A 21,888-nucleotide genomic window follows, 5' to 3' on the forward strand; every position below is an offset into this window, starting at 1 on the left:
TAGGATCAGAGGTGTCTTAATATAAACTATCCAGGTAATTTAAGATTAAAGTGGGTTTTCTCAGTTTTGTGTCAATCATCGTGTAATGGCTTCACCTATCGCTTCTAGTGACAATCTGGCCTATTCATAAGAAAAAGGCCTACTAAGCTATTGTCTCTTCTCACAATGTCCTTAAGGATAAAATGTCCTTAAGGATAAAATTGAATGTGACCTTTCAGCAGTTACTTTAAAAAACTTCTCTAGACAAGATTATTACTCAGGAACTCAAGATCCAGTGTATTAATATTCTCCCCTCCTGTGACAATCCTCTCTACTTTGCATGTGCATGTTCCCGGATCTTAGTTCAATCTCTTAATACATGTCCTAAATGGTAAGACCAATGGATAGGAAAGTTCGGTGTAAACTTCCTTTACCATCTCATAATGCTATCATGTATCCCTTCTTCTTTAGAACAGAGGCAGAATTTGCATAGTCAACTATGCAGAAGAGATAAAGTGACAAATAGTTCTCCCGCTCTCTGAAAAGATATCTGTAATAAATAGGGATATAAAGTCTCTGAAAAGGACCTGCTTGCTTATATATTTTTGGAAGCTGGAACTTTTTCCTGATGTTGGGTGCTTCAGGCCAACATGCTTCTTCCATCTTTAGTGAAGATCGCTCAGATTCCAGTAGCCAACAGCTTCAAATTTGACCTATGCCTTTGTAACCAAGATGATGAGACATTACAATCCCACTTTTAAGGAAAACTCACCATGGCCTCAAGATCCGTAAGGCCATGTTTGCCTAAGGTCAGGATTTGAAAATTTCGCATGGCACTGTCCAACAGAACTTCCAGCAAAAACAGAAATGTTTATGTACATTGTCCTATTTGGTAACCACTGAGCACTTGAAATGTGGCTAGTGTGACTGTGAAATTAAATTTTTACACGATTTCAGTAGCTGTACATGGCTCATGAATACTGTATTGAACAGCATTAGGTTTCAATATATATTTATATTTGGTTGTCACATCAGGCAATAAAAAATGTTTTTTTAAAAATGACAAATATCACCATGTAGAGAAGTTGCCAGGTATAAATAGTCCAATCATAGAAGGCTCATTTTTGTTTTAGATTGTGTAACTAAATTTTCCATCATCTACATTTCTTTAACATTTTTCAATTAGAAAAATGTGATATCTACAAGGTACTAACTTTTTAGTCTCAAGCTTCAGCTTTAATGCTTTTCCCTCAAGACCTTATAAAACTGTTTTAACTCCTAGTGGAATAACATCTTGTACACTATCCTGGGACTTAACCTTATTAAATTACCACGTGTGAAATGTCCATAACTCAAGTAGTAGCAGGTGCAAAATAGAGTAGCGGGTGGAAGAGTGACAGTAATTTTCAACATCTACACCAGCTGGCAAAAATGACAGGTGCTTAATTCCTCAGTCTTTAAAAATAACTTTCAAAAGCCTAGCTGCATAAGCAAATATTTTCAAGTTGGTTTTTTTAACTACCTTCAAGTTACCTTACTGAAAAAATGTAATATTAATCATTTTGGTCTTCAAAGTATATTTGAAACTTAACACACAAAGACTTAATTTATTCTCCTCTATGAATAGAATAAACAATGATTATTAAATCAGGGGAAATAAAAATTTACTGTTTTTAGATTTTTTTGGACTTCATGGTAATACTTCTCAAGAAACATTATATCAAAAAGAACTCTTAATATATCTTTTTCTAACTATATTTACATACCTTTTTCTCTACTTGTAAATATAACCTGGAACTTAATAGAATGAGGAAAGAGTATCTTCCTTTAAATTCTAAATCTAGGGATCCCTGGGTGGCGCAGCGGTTTGGCGCCTGCCTTTGGCCCAGGGCGCGATCCTGGAGACCCGGGATCGAGTCCCACGTCGGGCTCCCGGTGCATGGAGCCTGCTTCTCCCTCTGCCTCTCTCTCTCTCTCTCTCTCTCTCTCTGTGACTATCATGAATAAATAAATAAAATCTTAAAAAAAATAAAATAAATAAATAAATTCTAAATCTAGTGAAAACCATTAATCTATAGATTTACTTAGCAGACCACATCTATATCCTAAAACGAAAAAAGGAGATTAAACAGCAAGTATCTGGAGCCCAGACTAGAGTTATGCCGCCTTAAATTAACAAGGTAACTGAAACTAAGGAAGAAGAAAACGATGGAGTAATTCAGGCAATGATCTCAATTTTACCATTTGATGAGTGAGCCCTGGGCACATAGAGGTGGACTTGCTGAAAAGGGACAAAGCTTAGACTTTTCAGGGACAGACCTTGAAATTGCTCAGAACTACCCCCAAAAAATACTGGAAATACTCCTTTTTGAAGTTTTTAAAAAACAACAGTTAAATTCCTTTGTCAGTAATCACATAGGTGGCAAAGAGAGATTCCAGCAACAAATAAATTGGGCTTTTCTTTCTATCTTCAAAAAGACATAGATTATTCTTTCCTATTGTCTTCCTCCAACCTGTGAAAGAAAACATCAACTCATCTCATAACACTCATTGTGTAGGCAAACACTGTTACAACAGTAGTAATAGTTAATCAATAATGCCTGGTGGTACAACAACAAAAAAGTGAATTTAAAAGTGATAAGTAAAATATATTGGGGGAAAATATTTTTATAGTTAAAAAATACAAATTAAAGACTTAACCCATAACTTGTATAAGTGTACTTAATGGTAGTCATTTGATGACGATTGATGAGGTTCATTTGAACTATAATTCAGCAAAAATGTCCAAAGAGCAAACATTTACCTACTCTTGCTTACTTTTCCACCTATAACAGTTGGATGTTCTTAGGAAGAATTCAAGCATGCCTTAAAGGGCAGATGCTTTAGAATCAAGGCTTTGGTCTGAATCCTATGGCTACTACTTCTATAGCAGAGGTAGCTATGTGACCATGGGACAATTTACTTAACCTTTGCAAGTCTCAAGTTTATCTTCCACAAAATATCTTTTAAGAGGATTGTTTTGTGAATTAAAATAAGTTAAGAATGTGAATTATTTGGCATGTGGCAAGCACTTGAATATTTTTCTTCTTGGTTTCCTTAGACTGTCCCTTGGGTTTATATGAAGTATTGGGTTAAATGTTTAATAACTCCCCATTGCCTACAGGATAAAATTCCAAGATTATCAAGACACACAAGAACTTTTTTTTTTTAAGATTTTATTTACTTACTCATGAGAGACCCACAGAGAGAGAGAGAGAGAGAGACAGAGACACAGGCAGAGGGAGAAGCAGGCTCCATGCAGGGAGCCCAACTTGGGACTTGATCCTGGGTCTCCAGGATCACACCCTGGGCTGAAGGCAGGCACTAAACCTGCTGAGCCACCCAGGCTGCCCGACACACAAGAACTTTTAAGAACTTTTCCAGTTTTGTCTCCTGGTATTTCTTCTTAATTACTCTTCCTCCCAATCATATAGAATGGTATAGTGCATAAGAGTTCAGACATAGGTTTCAATCTTTTCTGTCACATCCTAGATGGGTGATTTTGACTATATCATACATAAAATAGAATATATAGGAAGCCCTGCTGTATGAATTAAATGAGGCAATATGGAGTGCCGACATTAACAACTATTTATTGTAAAAACTAAATAAATGAAATTGTAGTTATTATAATCATCACCTCTTGAAACTGTTACAAAAGTTCCTATTTAGAAAAATTATTTTATATTATCTAAGACTTTGATCAGTTATCACCTCTTCCATTAATCTTTTCTCACTTTGCCCACCCACAAACACCCACCAATATATAGCCTATAGCACCTCGTATCTATTATCATATATATAATATAGTATAATTATTTGTTTGCATCACAACATATCTCTCTCCCCAAAGTGTAGAACAATGCCTGACACATGGTTGGCACTAAAAAAGTATTTTTAAGGTATGAATAAATAGATGAATGAAACTATCTCTAATGTCTTCCATTCCCTTAATCTTGAAGGTAAAAATCATGTCCTATTGACATTTGTATCCTGAATGTTTAGGTAAGTAATAAAAGTAAATAGGTACTCAATTCACTAAAAGTTCAGTGAATGTATTAACAAATTGACGAACACAAGAATGTAATAGTAATTAAAAATCCCTACAATTATAGCTACGATAACCACCTCCTAGAACCAAATAGCAAATGGGTTCAAACTCTTTTCAACTGGTGATGTTTGCCTGGGATACTTTTTTAACCAGGATTATGTAGCTGTGCCCAAGTTCAATAGGAAAGAATGCTGTGATTGATCAGCATCAAAAGAATTGTTGTGAAATCTGCTGTAAGATAGGATGGGTAAGTAGCGGCATGAATGCCATGAATTTGCTGCTCCTGAGAGTAGGGAGTTTTCTTCAACAAGTCAGTCCGTTTCAATTATGTCAAATATAAGAAGGTCAATACTGAAATGATCATATTTTAAAATTATTCATTTGGGCCTTGTTCTATGTAGGCACATCCATGAACAAAACATAAAAATACAGCAGTCCTCATGGATTTACATTCTGTTGGTGGAAAAAACAGATAATCAAATATATAAATAAACAATATAGGAAGTTAGAAGGCTATAATGATACAGAAAAATCTAAAGTAGGGAAGAGGGAAGGGAACACAAAGAAAAGGGGAGGGCTAGAGACGCAAAGATCAGGGAAGACCAGAGAGAGCTGAGGAAAAACTCAGAGTAGGTTAACCCAATGATTTCATGTTTTTCATTTCAAAAAGGGTTTCTTCTCCATTGACAAGTTATCCAAATTACTTCTGCATTTTTCCTTGCCAATATGAGTTCAGAATTTATCAAATTCCTTGTGCTGTAGCTCCTGAACATCACATGCCAAATAAAATCTACCAGTATTTAATCCAGTGAAATTAGTGTATCTCTGCAGTTTTTTGTCTCAATATTTCAAATTCAAGTTCTGTAAGTTTTACCAAGTAAAACACAGTAACACTTTATACTACAAAATATACAGGCACACTCAAAGGTTAAGAAAGATATCAAGGGGGAACCCTGGGTGGTGCAGTGGTTTAGCGCCTGCCTTTGGCCCAGGGCGCGATCCTGGAGACCCGGGATCGAATCCCACGTTGGGCTCCCCGTGCATGGAGCCTGCTTCTCCCTCTGCCTATGTCTCTGCCTCTCTCTCTCTCTCTCTGTGTGACTATCATAAATAAATAAAAATTAAAAAAAAAAGATATCAAGGTGCTATTAATGGTTATGTAAACAGGTATAATAATGAGATCTTTGTTTGCATGTTATCTTCATTCTACATAGGCATTCCTGTCTTTTCATAGCAGGGATGTATTGCTTTTGTGATTAGTAATTAAAAACAAAATAAATGTTTCTTTTAATTTTGAAATCACATAATGGTAGTAGAACTAATGTCAAAAGGAAGACAAGTAACAAAAACATTTTTAAAAGGCAAAAAAGATTGCAAGGAAGTTTAAGTTTTAAAAGGAATGGGTATCTATATAAAAATTAAATATTTAATGAAAATATCCAAGTAACTATTAAATTATGCAGTTTTCATTTTTTAGTTGTTTATGATTAAAAAAAAAAAAAACCAACAACAACAGCAGCAATTTTATCCCATGATTTCAAAAGACAGGGAGGGAGGTATTTCTGTTAAGAAATACTTTGCAAGAAGACTGAAGTTTTTCACTTATTTTGAGAACTATTGCTAATCAAAGTTTGCTGGTTTCTTTGCTTATTTTTTGCTCTCATAACATCATGTGTGTACTTTACAAGATGAAAGTAAAGTGTCAGACTGCTTTTTTTTTTTTTTTTTTTTGTCAGACTGTTTTTATGCAAATCAATTTGATTTGCCTTTTGCCTTGGTGGTCAGGAAGCTCAGAAAAAAAACTCAATATATTTTATAATTCTCCCCATATAAACTATATTTTTCTCTTCTTTACACCTTTTTATCTCAACTTTTACCTTTATTTTTAACTGCCCTTTTGAAAGTGCTTTTATTTTAAGCCATATCAATCTGTTTGGAAAGATTGGTGGCATAAACTATAATAACCATATTGATAGACTTCATGGTTTCATCTTTCCAGATATAAACTTTATTTACTATCCATGAAAATCAACTTCCTGGATCAAATAAAAAGATGATAAAATGGCTCATAAGGTTTCTGGACATCAAGCATTTTCCACCAAATAATATTTCAATGAGTAATGTATAACTAAATCAGAAACAGATTTAATTTCCCTTGAAATTCACATGGCTGTAGGCTATGAGTTTAACACATATTATTTGCTGAGTTTGCTAAACCCAGGTAAAAAAGAGTATTAGCTAAAGTTCTCTAAACTACCAAAATTCTAATTTTTTCTTGTTTCAACTGAAAAAAAAAATTAAAATTGACAAGTGTCACAATAATGTAATGGAAAATCTGAAGACCCCCAAGAGAGCAATAATGACAATAAAATGGACTCTCTTACTGTGGGGCCCTTACTTCAGAAACCAAACTGGCACTTGGAAGTCCCTTCATAATAACCTATATGTAATCAGGATTGAAATTAAAACCCCATGCCATCTTTCCTTGATTGTGGCACCATCACCTCCTCATGTGCGTTATTTCTCTATTGAACTATGCTAAGCTTGAATACAAATAAAAAATCTGTACCTGATACACAGGTGTTCAATACACCTTACAAATACACACTTGTTCCCAGACTCTAAGGTAGGCTTAGAAGTCAATCTTGTCATTTGATGAATTTCTGTACTTTATTAGAGAGGTTGTAGAAAGCAAGAAACAATTACACCCATTGAAGATGTCTTTCCAAAATGGCATCCTCTTGACTCTCTAAAGGGAGAGAGATTAAGGATCCATATATTCCTGGACAGTGGATTTTTTTTTCTAATTTCATGACACTGGTAAAACCTATAACTGATTTTTTTTTCTCTCTTCTACAATCTATAGGACACATTTGTAACCCACTTTCAGCAACTGTGCCAGAAGGACTCTATGAAGAGACTTTCTGTGTATGAGTCTTTGAGGTTGGGCTTTTGTACAACTTATTGCTTTAAACACTATTTTAGGGATATTCTTTAACCCCTTCTCATATGCTAAATTAACAGGAGGGTTTTGTTTGGTTTGGTTTTGGGCCACTAGTCAAATGTCTATTTCCAACTGTTTTTCTGTGTCATGTCCTACCAACTAACAGTTTACCCTTGGCCAGCAGCACCAGCAGTGGGCTGCCTACACCTCTGTCTTTCTGGAATTATCTGAAAATATTACAATATTTATTGTATTTTGTACACATTCTATAGAAATGAGTTCAAAACTGAAAACTGAATGTGTTTATGATATTGATAAAAAGCATAGGCTCCATAAATTTAAGACAAATCAACAAAGATGAAAATGAGTAGCTCACCAAAGTAGCAAATCAGCCCCAGTTCCATACTCATGTGTTGGTTGACTAGATATTTGACTCTAAAGTAAAAGAACATGTTGAAATGCTGCAAACTAGTACACTGCAAATACTGTGACCAAAAGGCAAGGAACATTCCTTTTACTATGTGATTTTTTGGGTCCACACTTGAAATACAGCTTTTGTACACACTTTATAGTAACTTTATCTCTTTTGATTCACCTGTTTTGGTTTTATTTTCTCTGTACCTAGTGTGTTTTTTTTTTCTTCGATAGCCTGTTCGGTTTGCTATATTTGCTTTAATAAGCTTCCTCATCCTTTCTGGAGTGAAAAAGAATATACAATTATAAACTGAATATTTATTGAATAAATGATGGCTTGCTTACCATTTTATAAAGCACTAAGCAAGTTATTTGCATTTGTTTTGCTCTCTGGGTAGGCTGTTGTGTTAGAAGGCTATGGGTTAAAAAGTCAGAAAAAATTAGATATGAAACTTTAGGCAAGCCATTTAATCTTGCCGAATTTCTGTTTCCTTTTCTATAAAAACAGGGATAAAACTACCTTCCCAGGAATGGTGAGGATTCCATGATCTTGCCTACATTTGGCATATACAGTGATTACTCTGTAAGTGTAAGCTGTTATTCTGATGACTATGTGCAGCTTATGGCTCTATGTTGTAAGTTTTGCTTCAGGTAATACATATATATTATATATATACATAATATCATATCATATAAACATAATAGAGACCAACATATATCACTGCAACCATCTCTAATTTCTCTGGTGAACTTTTCTTTAAATATTTGTGATGAATTCTCTCCAAAAGCTCTCTTTGGAAATGAATATAAAATATTTTAGGGCATGAACTCTTGTGACTTTTACCTTAATTACCCATATTTAGGGAGTCACCTGGTTGTCTGTCACCCTGAAGACACATGTTACTCTACTGACAAGGATAAAATGATTTTGGAAAGGAAAATCTAAGAATTGGCCTCTTAACAAATACCTATAAAGGCATCACAATGGCCTGTCTGAAAACAGGAAGAATTCAAGTTGGTATGTAGTGACTCCACGCGGTATATAGCAACAGAGCCAGCTGAGCTTGCAGAAAGAGCAGCAGGCAACTCTCTGATAATGTCATTGCAGTGACCCAAGCCTTTGAAGTGGAGGAGAGTGGAAGTGGGATTAGCATGTTTCAAAAAGTAGGATAAAAGCTCTCCTCCTCCAAGGAAAAAGTCCCAATTTACTTAATTACTGACACTTATTATCTCACCTTGCAAGCTTTAATTATGTAAAGCAAATGCATTGGTGGTTCTCTTTCAATAGTGCTATTTCGGAACAGGGCTACCATTAAATAATTTATAACTGGAGACACTCTCTGTTAGGAAGACTCCTCTCATCCAATGCACATTCCGTCAGACAGGGGACAAAGTCAACAATTGAGAGGATCATTTTTCACAACTTTCAATTTCCTTGTTCATTTAACTATACCACTCCTGTTTTATATAATGAGATGGAAAAGAAAAACTATATTTAGTAGGATTTTTCTCGGGAAGAGTATTATATATGCTTTTATGAAATGCTTTAATATACGGACTGAAAGTGTTTTCATTGCATAAGGGTGACTGGAAAATCTATCACAAACGGAGGCTTTGATCTAGGAGGGAAGCTATTCAACAGAAATTCAAGAATAGTGAGGCTGAATGAAGCTGTCTCCCGCCTGCACTGCATCAACGCCAGCCCACTCAAAAGCATGGTTATTTTTGGCCTCTAATTCCTTGTTATCCTACCTCTTTTACAGAAAAAGACGATAATGGCTGTGTAGCTCTGTCACCACCTTTGTACTGCATCATGCCATCTCTCTGCAAACTTAATTACTAAACCAAATACCAAAATAACTTTTCTAAGTGATTTTCTCACCTCCCAAAAAGTCATTTTCCTCTTCGATGAATTTGACCAGTCAGTTAAATTCTAAAGCCTATTATTCGTGCATCACTTATGCAATGATCTCCCCCTACCCCCACCATCAACTCCTTGTCATTTTGCACCTGTTCAGCTAGCTTGCTTTTATTAAAGTTATTTATGGGGTGTGGAGGATCATTCCTTCTTATATTAAGAATTAATTATAGGATTATTTGGATGTGGCTTGTACAAAAGTACCAAGCCTATCAAAATTTCTTTCCCAGAAAAGAAAAATATAATATTCCTGTAGGAATGAAACTGGGCCACATATTTTTTTCTAAAAATCCTCTAATGTCTGATCTCAAGCAAAATATTAAGGATGAGCTGCATTAAGGCATGTATCTCTAATGTTTTATTTGTGTAACCTGAGTTACTCCAGGCTTCCCACCAGACTGTGGGAACAGACGGGCATACAGAGGTAGCAAAAACCCAGATTTCACTAATATTCCTTCGTCAACTCCCTACCTTGTTAAGGCAATACCTCTAAGCTCCTACACATGGTACTGCCTCACTCTGCCCCCAGCAAGTGCTTCTGGAAGTTCCCAGGTCTTTTTCACAGATATGCATGCAAGTCCCTCCTGCTGAGCTTCACCACTGCCTTACTGAGCACGTAGCACAAACCACCAGGCGCCTTAGCTTGGTGGCACCTGCTAAATACTACCAAATCTGTTGTGTAACTTGCTATTTTCCACAGGTACCGATCAGGCACCAGCATGTCTGTTGGACAGCTACAATTTGCCACTGTGCCTCTGCTGCATTTGGCCATGTCTGCTGGGCACCACTATCCCTTGCCTCCACTGAGTCACTGAAGTCTCTTAAATTGTCAAAGCAATGAAGTTTTCTTTTTAAAGTTTTTAAAGTAGGAGACAATGCCACTCTCCCCTTATGTTAAGTTCTATTTAAGGGTCCCTGTACATTGCTGCTGATATGGTCAATATTTTATAGTAAATGAAATTAGTTCTTATTAAGGTATGATTTTTTTACCTCCCCAAATAGGGCCTGTATGGGGAACTGTATAAGAGTATACATTTCGTGCCCAAATCAAAGCGTCAGTAGGGAACATTAATGCAGACACTTCTGACCAAGCTATTGGTGAGGGGCTGCATCTCCTTGGAGGATGAGGAGCCTTTTTCTTCCCACAAAGGCTACATTATCTTGCTGAGCCACTGAGCCTTGTACCCCTGGGGCTACATCTGACCAAAGGAGGTTCCTTTTCCAAGTTTTTATAACAGTGCTACAAGGGCTAGCAGCAGCTTAGGGCACATGCATCTATTTATAGTGGAGATGGGGCAAGGAACCAAGCCAAATGACAGACACCAGGCAATTTCAGAATCACTCTTCCCTCCACCTTCTCAGAACCAAGAATCATGGCCTTCCTGCTTAATCAAATGCATTGTGCATGACTCCCACTTTTCTTCCATGACTGATCCAAGAAAGGCTCTTGGGTCTTTGTGCAAAGGAGCTTCTGGAAAGTCCTTTCATCTAATTTACCAGATATCAGACATAGGTTAGTATTCCTTAGATAGAAGCCACAATCCTACTGTCATTTAATAGTCCTATTTATAGTCTTAATGCTTGATGGATTTTTTCATGAAATCATTTATGAAATATTTCATAGTTTGAATAATACCTTGATTGATAAATTGAAGTGAGAATAAATAGGGATGCCTGGGTGGTTCAGCAGTTGAGCTTCTGTCTTTGGCTCAGAGCATGATCCCAGAATCCTGGGATCAAGTCCCATATCGGGCTCCCTGCATGGAATCTGCTCCTCCCTTTGCCTGTGTCTCTGTCTCTCTCTCTGTGTCTCTCATGAATAAATAAATAAATAAATCTTAAAAAAAGAAAATAATAAACATAAAAATTATTTTTAAAAAGTAAGAATAAATAATAAATATTGCAGATATAATAAACTACACTTCCAGGGCCCACATTCATCTTGGGTTTGTGTTGTCCTGCCCATAATATGTATCAGTCCTCTGATACGTGAGTAGGTGACTGAGACAGGGTGAGAGGACAAGATCATTCACATGGAAAGGACCATGGTACTGTGAGGTCAAAATGTTAGAAGGATCATTTGAATGGATATTTGAATCCTCAGTACTTGTGAGAGGGAGTAACCTACAGCAAGGAGGGACAGCAATGACATGGCTTGAAGCAAGAACTTAAAAGCTGGAGTGTTCTAGGACGGAGGGAGAATGTACTGGAGTGGCTCACCTCATCTCTAGACTGGTATATGTGATTCAGCGTGGAAAGAAAATAGGTACTACTTGCCAGGAAATAGAGTTCTCAGGGAAAGTCAAATTTTGGTTAGAGTAAGAAGATGAAGGGAACTTAAAGAGATTAAGGATATCCTCTTTTCTATTTTCATGCCTTGTTTAACATGAACAATTAACTGATACTCCAATTGACTTCCCAACATTTAACAGACTAGGAAATTATTTTTAACACTTCGCACAGGTTTGTCCTATTAGCTTATCATTATGTGGCTTTTTTTCTACATTCTTGACAAAACTTTCCTTGGAAATGGGTTTCATAAACTGTACTGTGTCTATAAGAAGAATTGTTAATGCTTCCTTTTAGTAGGCGATGATAGTGATGTAGCCCACTGTTTTCATTTTGCCTTGTCTCTTATGGAAATTCAGAGTTAAGACATAAGAAATACAAAAAGATTTACATACAAGAGCAAAAGTGAATAAATAAGATAAATCTATTTTTTAAGATTTTATTTACTTATTTTTTAGAGAGAGAGCGCGCGAGCAGGGGAGGAGCAGAGGGGGAGAGAGAGGAAGAGGGAGAGAATCTCCAGCAGAATTGGTGCTGAGGATAAAGCCTCACACGGAGCTGGACTTGGGGCTCTACCTCACGACCCTGAGATCATGATGTGTTACTTTTCAACTGAATACTATTCTCCCATAGCTCTCTATTCATTTCTATGTTATGTATCCATTGATTCCTATGATATTTTTATTTGTTTGTGTGTTTCTTCAGAGACTTAGCAGGACTTTTGTAAACTTTTTATTTTTGTAGATTCAGCTGAAGTTACAAACAAATATACAGGGAAATGCCATAAACCCTTCATTCTTCCTCCTCCAATATTGACATCTTGCATACCTACTATACAATAACAAAATCAGGAAATTGACATTAGCACGTTTCACAGAACTTATTCAGATGTCACCAGTTACACATGCACTCATTTGTGTATGTGCATGTATGTGTGTGTGTGTGGTTTTTTTTAAAGATTTATTTATTCATGAGAGCACAGAGAGAGAGAAGCAGAGACACAGGCAGAGGGAGAAGCAGGCTCCTCGCAGGGAGCCCCATGTAGGACTCGATCCCAGGACCAGGATCACACCCTGGGCCAAAGGCAGACGCTCAAATGCTGAGCTACTCAGGCGTCCCAGTATGTGTGTGGTTTTATGCAATTTTATCACATGTGTAGCTGTATATAACTACCACCATAATCAAAATATAAAACTATTTCATAACCATAAAACTTCCTCTTATTATTCCTTTTTAACCACTCACTCTTCCCCCCAAATCTCCAACCCTCAATCTCTATAATTGCGTTATTTCAAGAATGTCTTAAAAATGGAATCATACAAGATCGGCTCTTTTCACTCAAAATAATTTCCTTGAGGTCCATCCAGTTGTTATGTATATGAAATTGAGTTTAAAATCCAAATGAAGTCATCGTTTTTCAGATGTCTCCTCTGAAAGTCAGTCCACATAATTATAAATATTTATCCTCATTTGGTAGAAAAAAAGTTTCCTTTTAGATGAGGAAACTATTTATCAGACATGACCCTATTATTCCTGTCTTATTTTAAGTAATATTGTTCTTTATCTATCCATATAATTATGCTCAGAACATCTGATGATCTGCAAAAAAATATTATTCTTTCATAAGCCTTCTAGATTGATTCAATGTCATACATTACGGTTCATTAGAGTAGTCAACTAAACTTTCTATTGCCAAGAATCTGTGCTTCATAAGGAAACTATAGGTTACTTCATAAACATTTCATCTGAGGTTAATGCAGCAATGATGGATGCAACATTCTTTAAAAAGTCTGTGGTAGAATGAGCAACTGTTAATCTCTTAAAAGAAAATACACTGAACAGTTTAGAGAGGGAGTAGGAAAGCATATCCTTAATCTCTTTAAGTTCCCTTCATCTTCTTACTCTAACCAAAATTTGACTTTCCCTGAGAACTCTATTTCCTGGCAAGTAGTACCTATTTTCTTTCCACGCTGAATCACATATACCAGTCTAGAGATGAAGTGAGCCACTCCAGTACATTCTCCCTCCGCCCTAGAACACTCCAGCTTTTAAGTTCTTGCTTCAAGCCATGTCATTGCTGTCCCTCCTTGCTGTAGTCATCTACAGATACCTAGGTTACTCTCTCTCACAAGTACTGAGGATTCAAATATCCATTCAAATGATCCTTCTAACATTTTGACCTCACAGTACCATGGTCCTTTCCATGTGAATGATCTTGTCTTCTCACCCTGTCTCAGTCACCTACTCATGTGATCACGCCCTCAGGCATCAGTATTACCAATCACTGCACAACCTTCAAAATCTCAAAGTCCAACTTCCTAGCACTCCCTAACTTTCTATCTTACCCTCTTTGGTAGCTTGGCACCAACAACTCCACCCACAATCCACAAATCATATCTCCATGTGATTTTTCCATTGTCTGTCACCCTTTCATTCCTCACTTCACACTTTATCTAGTTTAGCTTCCATGATCTACAATTTTTTTAAAAGATTTATTTACTTATTTTAGACAGAGAGAGCACATGCACAAGCAAGAGCATTGGTGGGTGGGGATGAGGGAAAGGGCCAGAGAGAATCCTCAAGTCTGAACTGAGCACAGAGCTCAACATAGGGCTCAATCTCAGAACCCTGAGATCATGACCCAAGCCCAAATCAAGAGTCAGACACTTAACCAACTGAGCCACCCAGGTGCCCCTCTCTGATTTATGATTATAATTACACCCCTGAGCACCTCTTCAATTTCCTGATTCTTCTTGTTGTCTGTAGTACTTACAGAGCATACATCACTCAGCCTACTACTTTGTGACACCTTACACAATTGAGAGTGGCTGGAAAAAACAGTGCTGGTGACAATTAAATTCATAACTCACATGCCCTTGGTTTAGTAAAACTATTACATTTCCCTCAGACATTTACTTTCTCACTCTTCTGGATGATTATTTCATGGTTTTTCCTTTCCTCTCAAATCTGGAATACTTCCTAAGTCATCTCACTCTCAGAGGATGCCCTTCCTGCCTGTTCACTGATGGGACAGACCAAACCAGAAGAGAGCTTCCATAAGGTCTCCCCACCTTTCTACCAGCCTACATGCCTCTGTGCCCATACACTCAGCCTTCTCTCCAGTTACCATGGAAAAATGGCTGTGGCCCCCTTATTCACTTGTGTGTGGATTCCATTCCCTCTTGGCTCAAGAATATAGCTTCTACAATCCCTCCACAACCGGCATTAATATTCACTCTCTACTTGATCATTCTATCAATATACATATTTGTAATATCTCCATTGTTTTAAAAAACCCTCATGATCCCACTCTTCCCTACAGGTCTTCCTCCATTCTCTGCTGCCCTATGCAGAGAAACTCATAAAGCATTGTCTCCACTCACTGTCTTTAATTTTTCACCTTTAACTCTCCCTTTTGAACCCACTAGGCTCTTACTCCACCACCCCACCAAAACTTCTCTGAAAGTATCTCCTGGATGTTCACATGTTTTCATAACCTCAGTCGTTGGTTTTTCTTCACTCACTTCTTAGGGGGATTACATCCAGTCCCATAACTTTATCTACCATCTATATGCTAATTACTCCCAAACTGATTCTCTAAGCCAGTTCTTTTCCCTAAACTTTACACTCATATATCTAAGTTCTGGTCAACTTCTCCATGTGGCTATTTCAGTTACCTCAAGCATGACATATCCAAAAATAAAATTCTGATTTCCTGCTCCAAAGCCTCTTCCTTGCACAGTTTTCCCCATTTCAGTAAAAAAAAAAAAAAAAAAAAAAAAAAAAAAAAAAACCTTGGAATCATCCTTGATTGGTCTTTTCCTCTCACATGCTGCATCCAGTCATTAATAAATCGTGTCAACTCTACCTTCAGAATAGACTCAAATTCTGACTTCTCCTCATGCTACCTCTAGTGCTAGCACCCTGGTTTCCAAGCTACCATAACTCAACTGGATTATAGCAATAGCCTCTGAATTCATCTACCGACTTCCATTCTTACCCAACTTACAATCTATTCTACACAATACAACCACAATTATCCTTTTAAAAAAATATGTGAAATTATCTCATCCCCTGCTTAAAACTGTCCAATCCATTTCCAGCTAACTTGGAATAACAGCCAATGAGCTTACAATATCTCATAAAGCCTTACATTATCTGTGTCTAACTACATCTCTCACTTCATCCCTAATCATTTTCCTTTTTTCACATTCTCTTCTTGCTATTCCAGTCCCCATGCTGTTCCTAAATGTGGTAAGCACATAGGGTCTTTACATCTGATATTTCCCTACCTGGACAGCTCTTCACTGGCTATTCTCTTGGCTCACTACCTTACTTCCTCTGTATCTCTGCTCAGATGAACCCTATCACTGACCTTGACCATCTATCCTTCCTGTTTTGGTTCATTTATCCCTTTAGATATTATCATCTTTAGATATACCATCATGTGTTTATTTATTGTTTCAGCACTTTTCTCCCTCAGTAGAATTTAAGTTTCATAAAGGCAGAGATTGTGTTCAGCACCTTGAACAGTGCCCAGCACTAAGTAGATGGTCACTATTTACTGAAAAATCTTTATTTATGATATAAAACATAGAATAACTATTCAAGTTATCTTTAAATATAAAAGAAATGTGTTTTATTGCTCTTTTGAATTAGAATTTGAGTTTTAAAAAATTTTTAAAGAAATTTTAAGGGTTAAAAGTTATAGGATTTTTGGAGTGCTTGGGTAGCTCAGTTAGTTAAGCATCTGCCTTTGGCTCAGATCATGATCCCATGGTTCTGTGATCAGTCCTGCATGGGCCTCCCTGCTCAGCGAGGAGTTTGCTTCTCCCTCTCCCTCTGCCGCTCCCATCTGAGTCCTTACACATGCTCTTTCTCTCTCAAATAAATAAAATCTTTTAGAAAAAAAAAATCATAAGATTTTAAAATTGTATTTATTGACATCAAGGTAATTTATTTGGGCATTATCCTCAACACAAAGAACTACAGAAGAAAGATATTTATATCCCAGATTAATTTTAAAATTAATTATGACACAATTTCAAGCTTACAGGAAAGTTGCAAAAATAGTACAATGAGTTCTCATGTATATTTCACTGTATTTGTAAACATTAACATTTTTCCACATTTACTTTATGATTCTCTCTCATGCAAGGGACTAAATTGCAGATATCATACTCCTTTATTCCTAAACACTTTAATGTACATACTGGCTTCTTAATACCTACTAATTTCTTTTTTTTTCCTACTAATTTCTAATGGAAATAATAAGTGAACTAAAATATGAATAATTTACTAACATGGAACACTATAAGCTCAAAGTTCTTTCTAACTTTATAAATTCATGTTATTAAAATAACATATATATTGAGTTATTGTGATCAGTTTATTCACAAGTAATATATGTTCTTCACTTTATTCCTCTTATTAAAAAGTATAGAAATACCTAATAATATGAAATAATTTAGTGAGCTTGAGCAATAAAAGGACATGTCCTGTAGAAAATAACTTGAATTGGAGTTGTTGATCTTATATATTCTCACTGCTACCAGAAAAATAGATATTATATTTTGGATGCAATAGGGGGTGACCACAAAGTTCCAGGAAAAGAAAAAAACCATGATAACAGCAACCCTTATAGCAATTTCCAAGTGGACGAGATTATGTTGTACAGAGGCAAAGGGGATCAGAAAGAAGGAAGTATTTGAGCTGAACTGAGTGGCTTGGGTTCCAATAAACAAGGAGAGGAGGCCACATCTCAAGAACACATGGCAAGAGCAAGGGCCCAGAGGTAAAAACAAAACAAAAAACAAGCAAACAAACAAACAAAGAAAAATGTGAAACACATGCTCAGGGAGAAGCAAAGAAACCACTTCTGACTGGAACAAGTGTGTACTGGGTACTGAAAGGGAACAGCACAAGAAATACCTGGTGAGGGAGACAGGGCCTAACTGAAGAACACTCTGCCTATTGGCCCATGGGTTCTGAACCCATTGAAAGTATTTGAGCAGAGAAGTGAAATGAAAACCACTGAATGTGTTTAAACAGAAACATGAAGTGCTCAGAGTGGGGTTCTAGGAATATTTTTAGAACAAGAAGACATTGAAAGGCAGTTCAGAGAGTATCACAATGATCCTCCTGTTTGGGAAGGCAAAGAATTAAAGACTGGATCAAATTAATGAGAAGAAATCAGTCATTATTTTAACCTCTTAGGCCTAGATATCTAAAAATTGATTAACAGTATTATGATAAATCAGGAACCCCCTTAGATGGAACTCCTAATGAGAGAGGAGAGCACATCATCTTTGTTCAGCAACGTATGTAGTCCTTGTGGCTAGTATATACAGTTCCTAGTGATCATTCAGTCTCTATATGTTTAAAAGGTAAACAGATTAATTTAGGAGAATAAATTAAAAGATCCAAGTAGGTCAAAACAAATTTTTGAGAGCAGGTAGAAATAACAACCAAATAATTAGAACTGAATCTTGGGAGTTTGTCAAGCTGAATTGATCTAAAACTATTAGATGTTTTTAAATATACTTTGTTCTAGAGATTGAAAAAAATAAGACACTGTTCCCACCTCCAATGTGTTAACATTTTATTGGACTAGAAAGCCAAATTTTAGATTGTATTTCTAGATAAGAGTGATCATTTGATGATTAGAATGAACAGAAAGGAAAGGAATGCACAGAAAAAAGAATGAAGTTTTATTTTTTATTTATTTTTTTGAAGATTTCTTCTTTTTTGTGGGATGCCTGGGTGGCTCAGTGGTTGAGCATCTGCCTTCAGCTCAGGTCATGATCCCGGGGTCCTGGGATCGAGTCCCACATCAGGCTCCCTGCATGGAGCCTGCTTCTCCCTCTGCCTGTGTCTCTGTCTCTCTCTGTGTCTCATGAATAAATAAATAAAATCGTAAAAAAAATAAAAGATTTTCTTTTATAAGCTCTACACCCAACTTGGGGCTCAAACTCATGACTCCAACATCAAAAGTTGTATGTTCTACTGACTGAGGCATCCAGACACCCAAGACAGAAGTTTTAGATCAGAAGATTTTTTTTTTTTTTTTTTTTTTTTTTTTAGATCAGAAGATTTAAGAGCACCTATTTAATGGGTAAAAGGTTAAGAAATAGACAAAGACTTTTCAGAGAAGTTAGGAGGAGAATGAAGGGAACATAATGTCACAGAAGTCAGCAAAAGTGAAAGTTTCAACGTGTGTGATACTATTGAGAACGCAGCTTATTGAAAAGCAGGTTATTGGTGAGCCAGAACACATTAGCAATAAAAATGGATGCTAGAAGAAGAAGGTTAAGAAACTAAAGCACAAAAAAAAAAAAAAAAAAAGAAACTAAAGCACAGAATGTAGGTTACCCTTTTAAGAAACTTGGCAATGGGAAAAGACATGGAAGAAAAGGACAATTAATTTAAAAATCAAGGAAAAGTAATTGCCATTTAGAATCAGGCAAAACTGACTTTTTCCAGCATAGAAGGAATTACATACAGAAAAAGTGGCAGTCACCTTCCTTTTAGCTATTTGTGCTCTTTGCATATTTCCTTTGTTGTCCAAATCACACCACAGTATAATTCTGTATTTTTGTCTTTCCTTCTTGACCACTCCTCGATTATCTCATTTTCCTTTGTAGCTCTAGCTCCTGGCACCTAGGGGACACTCAAGTTTGTAGGGCTTGAACTGAAAATTCAAGATACAAGAGGATCATTGAAGGAACATAGTTCTGAAGGAAGTAGGAGAGTTTGAAATGGAGGAGAAAGTCTCAGGAGAGGAAAAAAGGACACGTCTGCCTTTGAGACAAGGGGAGAGAACTGGATCTGTGAAGTAAAGGTACAATGGAGAATACAGGAGGGAAACTGAGGAAATCTCAACAGATGAACATGATCTGGTTAAGTAGGATGGTCTGCCTCAAAGTATAAAGGAGAAAGTGGAGAATGGAACCCATTTGCACAAATGCTAGAGAAAATGGGAGGAGAGTTAATATAGGACCAAGCTAGAAGTGCTGGTCACACTAATACTCATAACACTTAGCTCAGTCGTTCTCAATCCTGAATACATATCAGAATCACATAGAAACACTTTTTCCTTTAAAGATTTTTATTTATTTATTCATGAGAGACACAGAGAGAGAGAGAGAGAGAGAGAGAGGCAGAGACACAGGCAGAGGGAGAAGCAGGCTCCATGCAGGGAGCCCGACGTGGGATTCGATCCCGGGACTCCAGGATCAGGCCTGGGCCGAAGGCGGGCGCTAAACCGCTGAGCCACCCAGAGATCCCCCACCTAGAAACACTTTTTAAAAAATAATTTATTATCCTGCCTGCAGAAATTCTAATTTAAGAAATCTGGATATAAGACTGGCATTTTTAAAACTCTTAAGTATCACTAATGTGCAGCTGAAGATGAAAACCAAAGGCTTGGTAGAACTTTGGTATTTAAATGGAAAGCACTGAGCATCAATTATTGGTATTGTCTGGATTTTAAAAAGAGAAAAAAATTACATAATACAGGTAACATGTCTATAAAGACAGTGAATGGTTGGGGATCCCTGGGTGGCGCAGCGGTTTGGCGCCTGCCTTTGGCCCAGGGCGCGATCCTGGAGACCCGGGATCGAGTCCCACGTCGGGCTCCCGGTGCATGGAGCCTGCTTCTCCCTCTGCCTGTGTCTCTGCGCCTCTCTCTCTCTCTCTGTGACTATCATAAATAAATAAAAATTAAAAAAAAAAAGACAGTGAATGGGATAATTCGACATTCTACAGTTCAGACTCTCTGTTATGAAAGAAATGATCAATAATGGTGATTTCTCTCTACAGACTCACAGACAGTTGTGAAGGCAAGTCATCCTTAATGGTATTTGTCTCTGTATGTCTCTCTCTCTGTCTCTCTCTCTTTCAGAGGTTAGAGCCCCTCTGCTGGTCTGAATGCAGTTTGTTATTTCATGCATATTAAAATGCAAAACTTAACATATTCCTATAGACTACCAGATAGCTCAGGTCCAGCAACGGGAAGATCACAGTTTATTGATATTTTTACTACCGTCACTAACACAAATAAGATCTCTTCACACTGTCCTGCTCTATAAAGCTATAATCACATCATCAATGAGTGGAAATGAGCCTGCATTTACTTGACAAACTGATTAGAGGAGATTGAATGCACCGGGTTAAGGATATTATATCTGGCAAAGAAAGGAAAACACTCTAAGTAAAACACCAGACTTTACCTAGTTCTGACATAATGGGAGTAGTTAATGTCCACCATAAATAGAAACATGCAACCTGTTCCTAGAAATTGTTATTTCTTTCTTTTTTCAATTATATACTTAATAAGCAACAAAGAATGTCTGGCACAGTCTAATGGCTAGTATTTTTTTCAAAACTGCAGTTGACCCTTGAACAGTGTGAGGGTTAGAGGCACTGACACCCCCCCATGCTGGCAAAAATCTGCGTATAACTTTTGACTCCCCCAAAACTTACTTACTAATAGCTTTCTATTGACTGGAAACCTTACCAATAACATAAACAGTTAACTAACACATATTTATATAAAATAATAATAATATAAAATGCTATGTGTATTATCGACTGTAAGCTAGAGAAATAATAAAGTAAGCTAGAGAAAAGAAAATCATGAGGAAAATACACTTACAATACTGTCCCGTATTTATTGGAAAAAAATCCACATAAAGTGGACCTGTGTAGTTCCAACCTATGTTGATCAAGGGTCAACTGCATAAAGCGAGTTTCTTCCACCCAAATTAGGTGGGAAGAATAATAGCTAACATTTTTTTAGCTTCCTATCACATGCCAGACACTGAGCTAAATGTTATTTCATCTAATCCTTAAAATATCATCACACAAGATAATAGCTATTATTACTTCTATTTTACAGAAGAGAAAATTAAGTTTCAGAAAGAAAAACTTGCCCATAATCACAGAGCCCATAGATGGTAAAATCAGGATGGAACTCAAATCTTTTGGCGAGCCCAAATACATCATGATTGTTATATTACACATCAGGAAATAAAGTGAAAGCAATCACATGCAAATCTCTTGATTTGCTTTCCAATGTGCTTTCCAATGTGCTTTCTCCAGATAGTCTTCACTATTCTTGTGTTCTTACAAACTTTTTGAAATTAAAACTTGCCTCCCTAAGAAAGGGTCTTGGATACTCTTTTGCATATAAAAAGAGAATGCTGATACTACATAAGGTTTTGTTATCATTGACTTTCTTTTTTCTTTCTTCTT

The 21,888-nt window shown here is 36.6% G+C and overlaps 1 protein-coding gene across 2 annotated transcripts in view; it reads right to left on the minus strand.

Moving 5' to 3' along the window:
• Positions 1-21,888, minus strand: part of CPS1 (carbamoyl-phosphate synthase 1) — a 357,452-nt gene that overhangs the window by 287,837 nt on the left and 47,727 nt on the right. The window lies entirely within an intron of this gene.

Source organism: Canis lupus, chromosome 36, assembly GCF_048164855.1.
Source record: "Canis lupus baileyi chromosome 36, mCanLup2.hap1, whole genome shotgun sequence".
Lineage (NCBI taxonomy): Eukaryota > Metazoa > Chordata > Mammalia > Carnivora > Canidae > Canis > Canis lupus.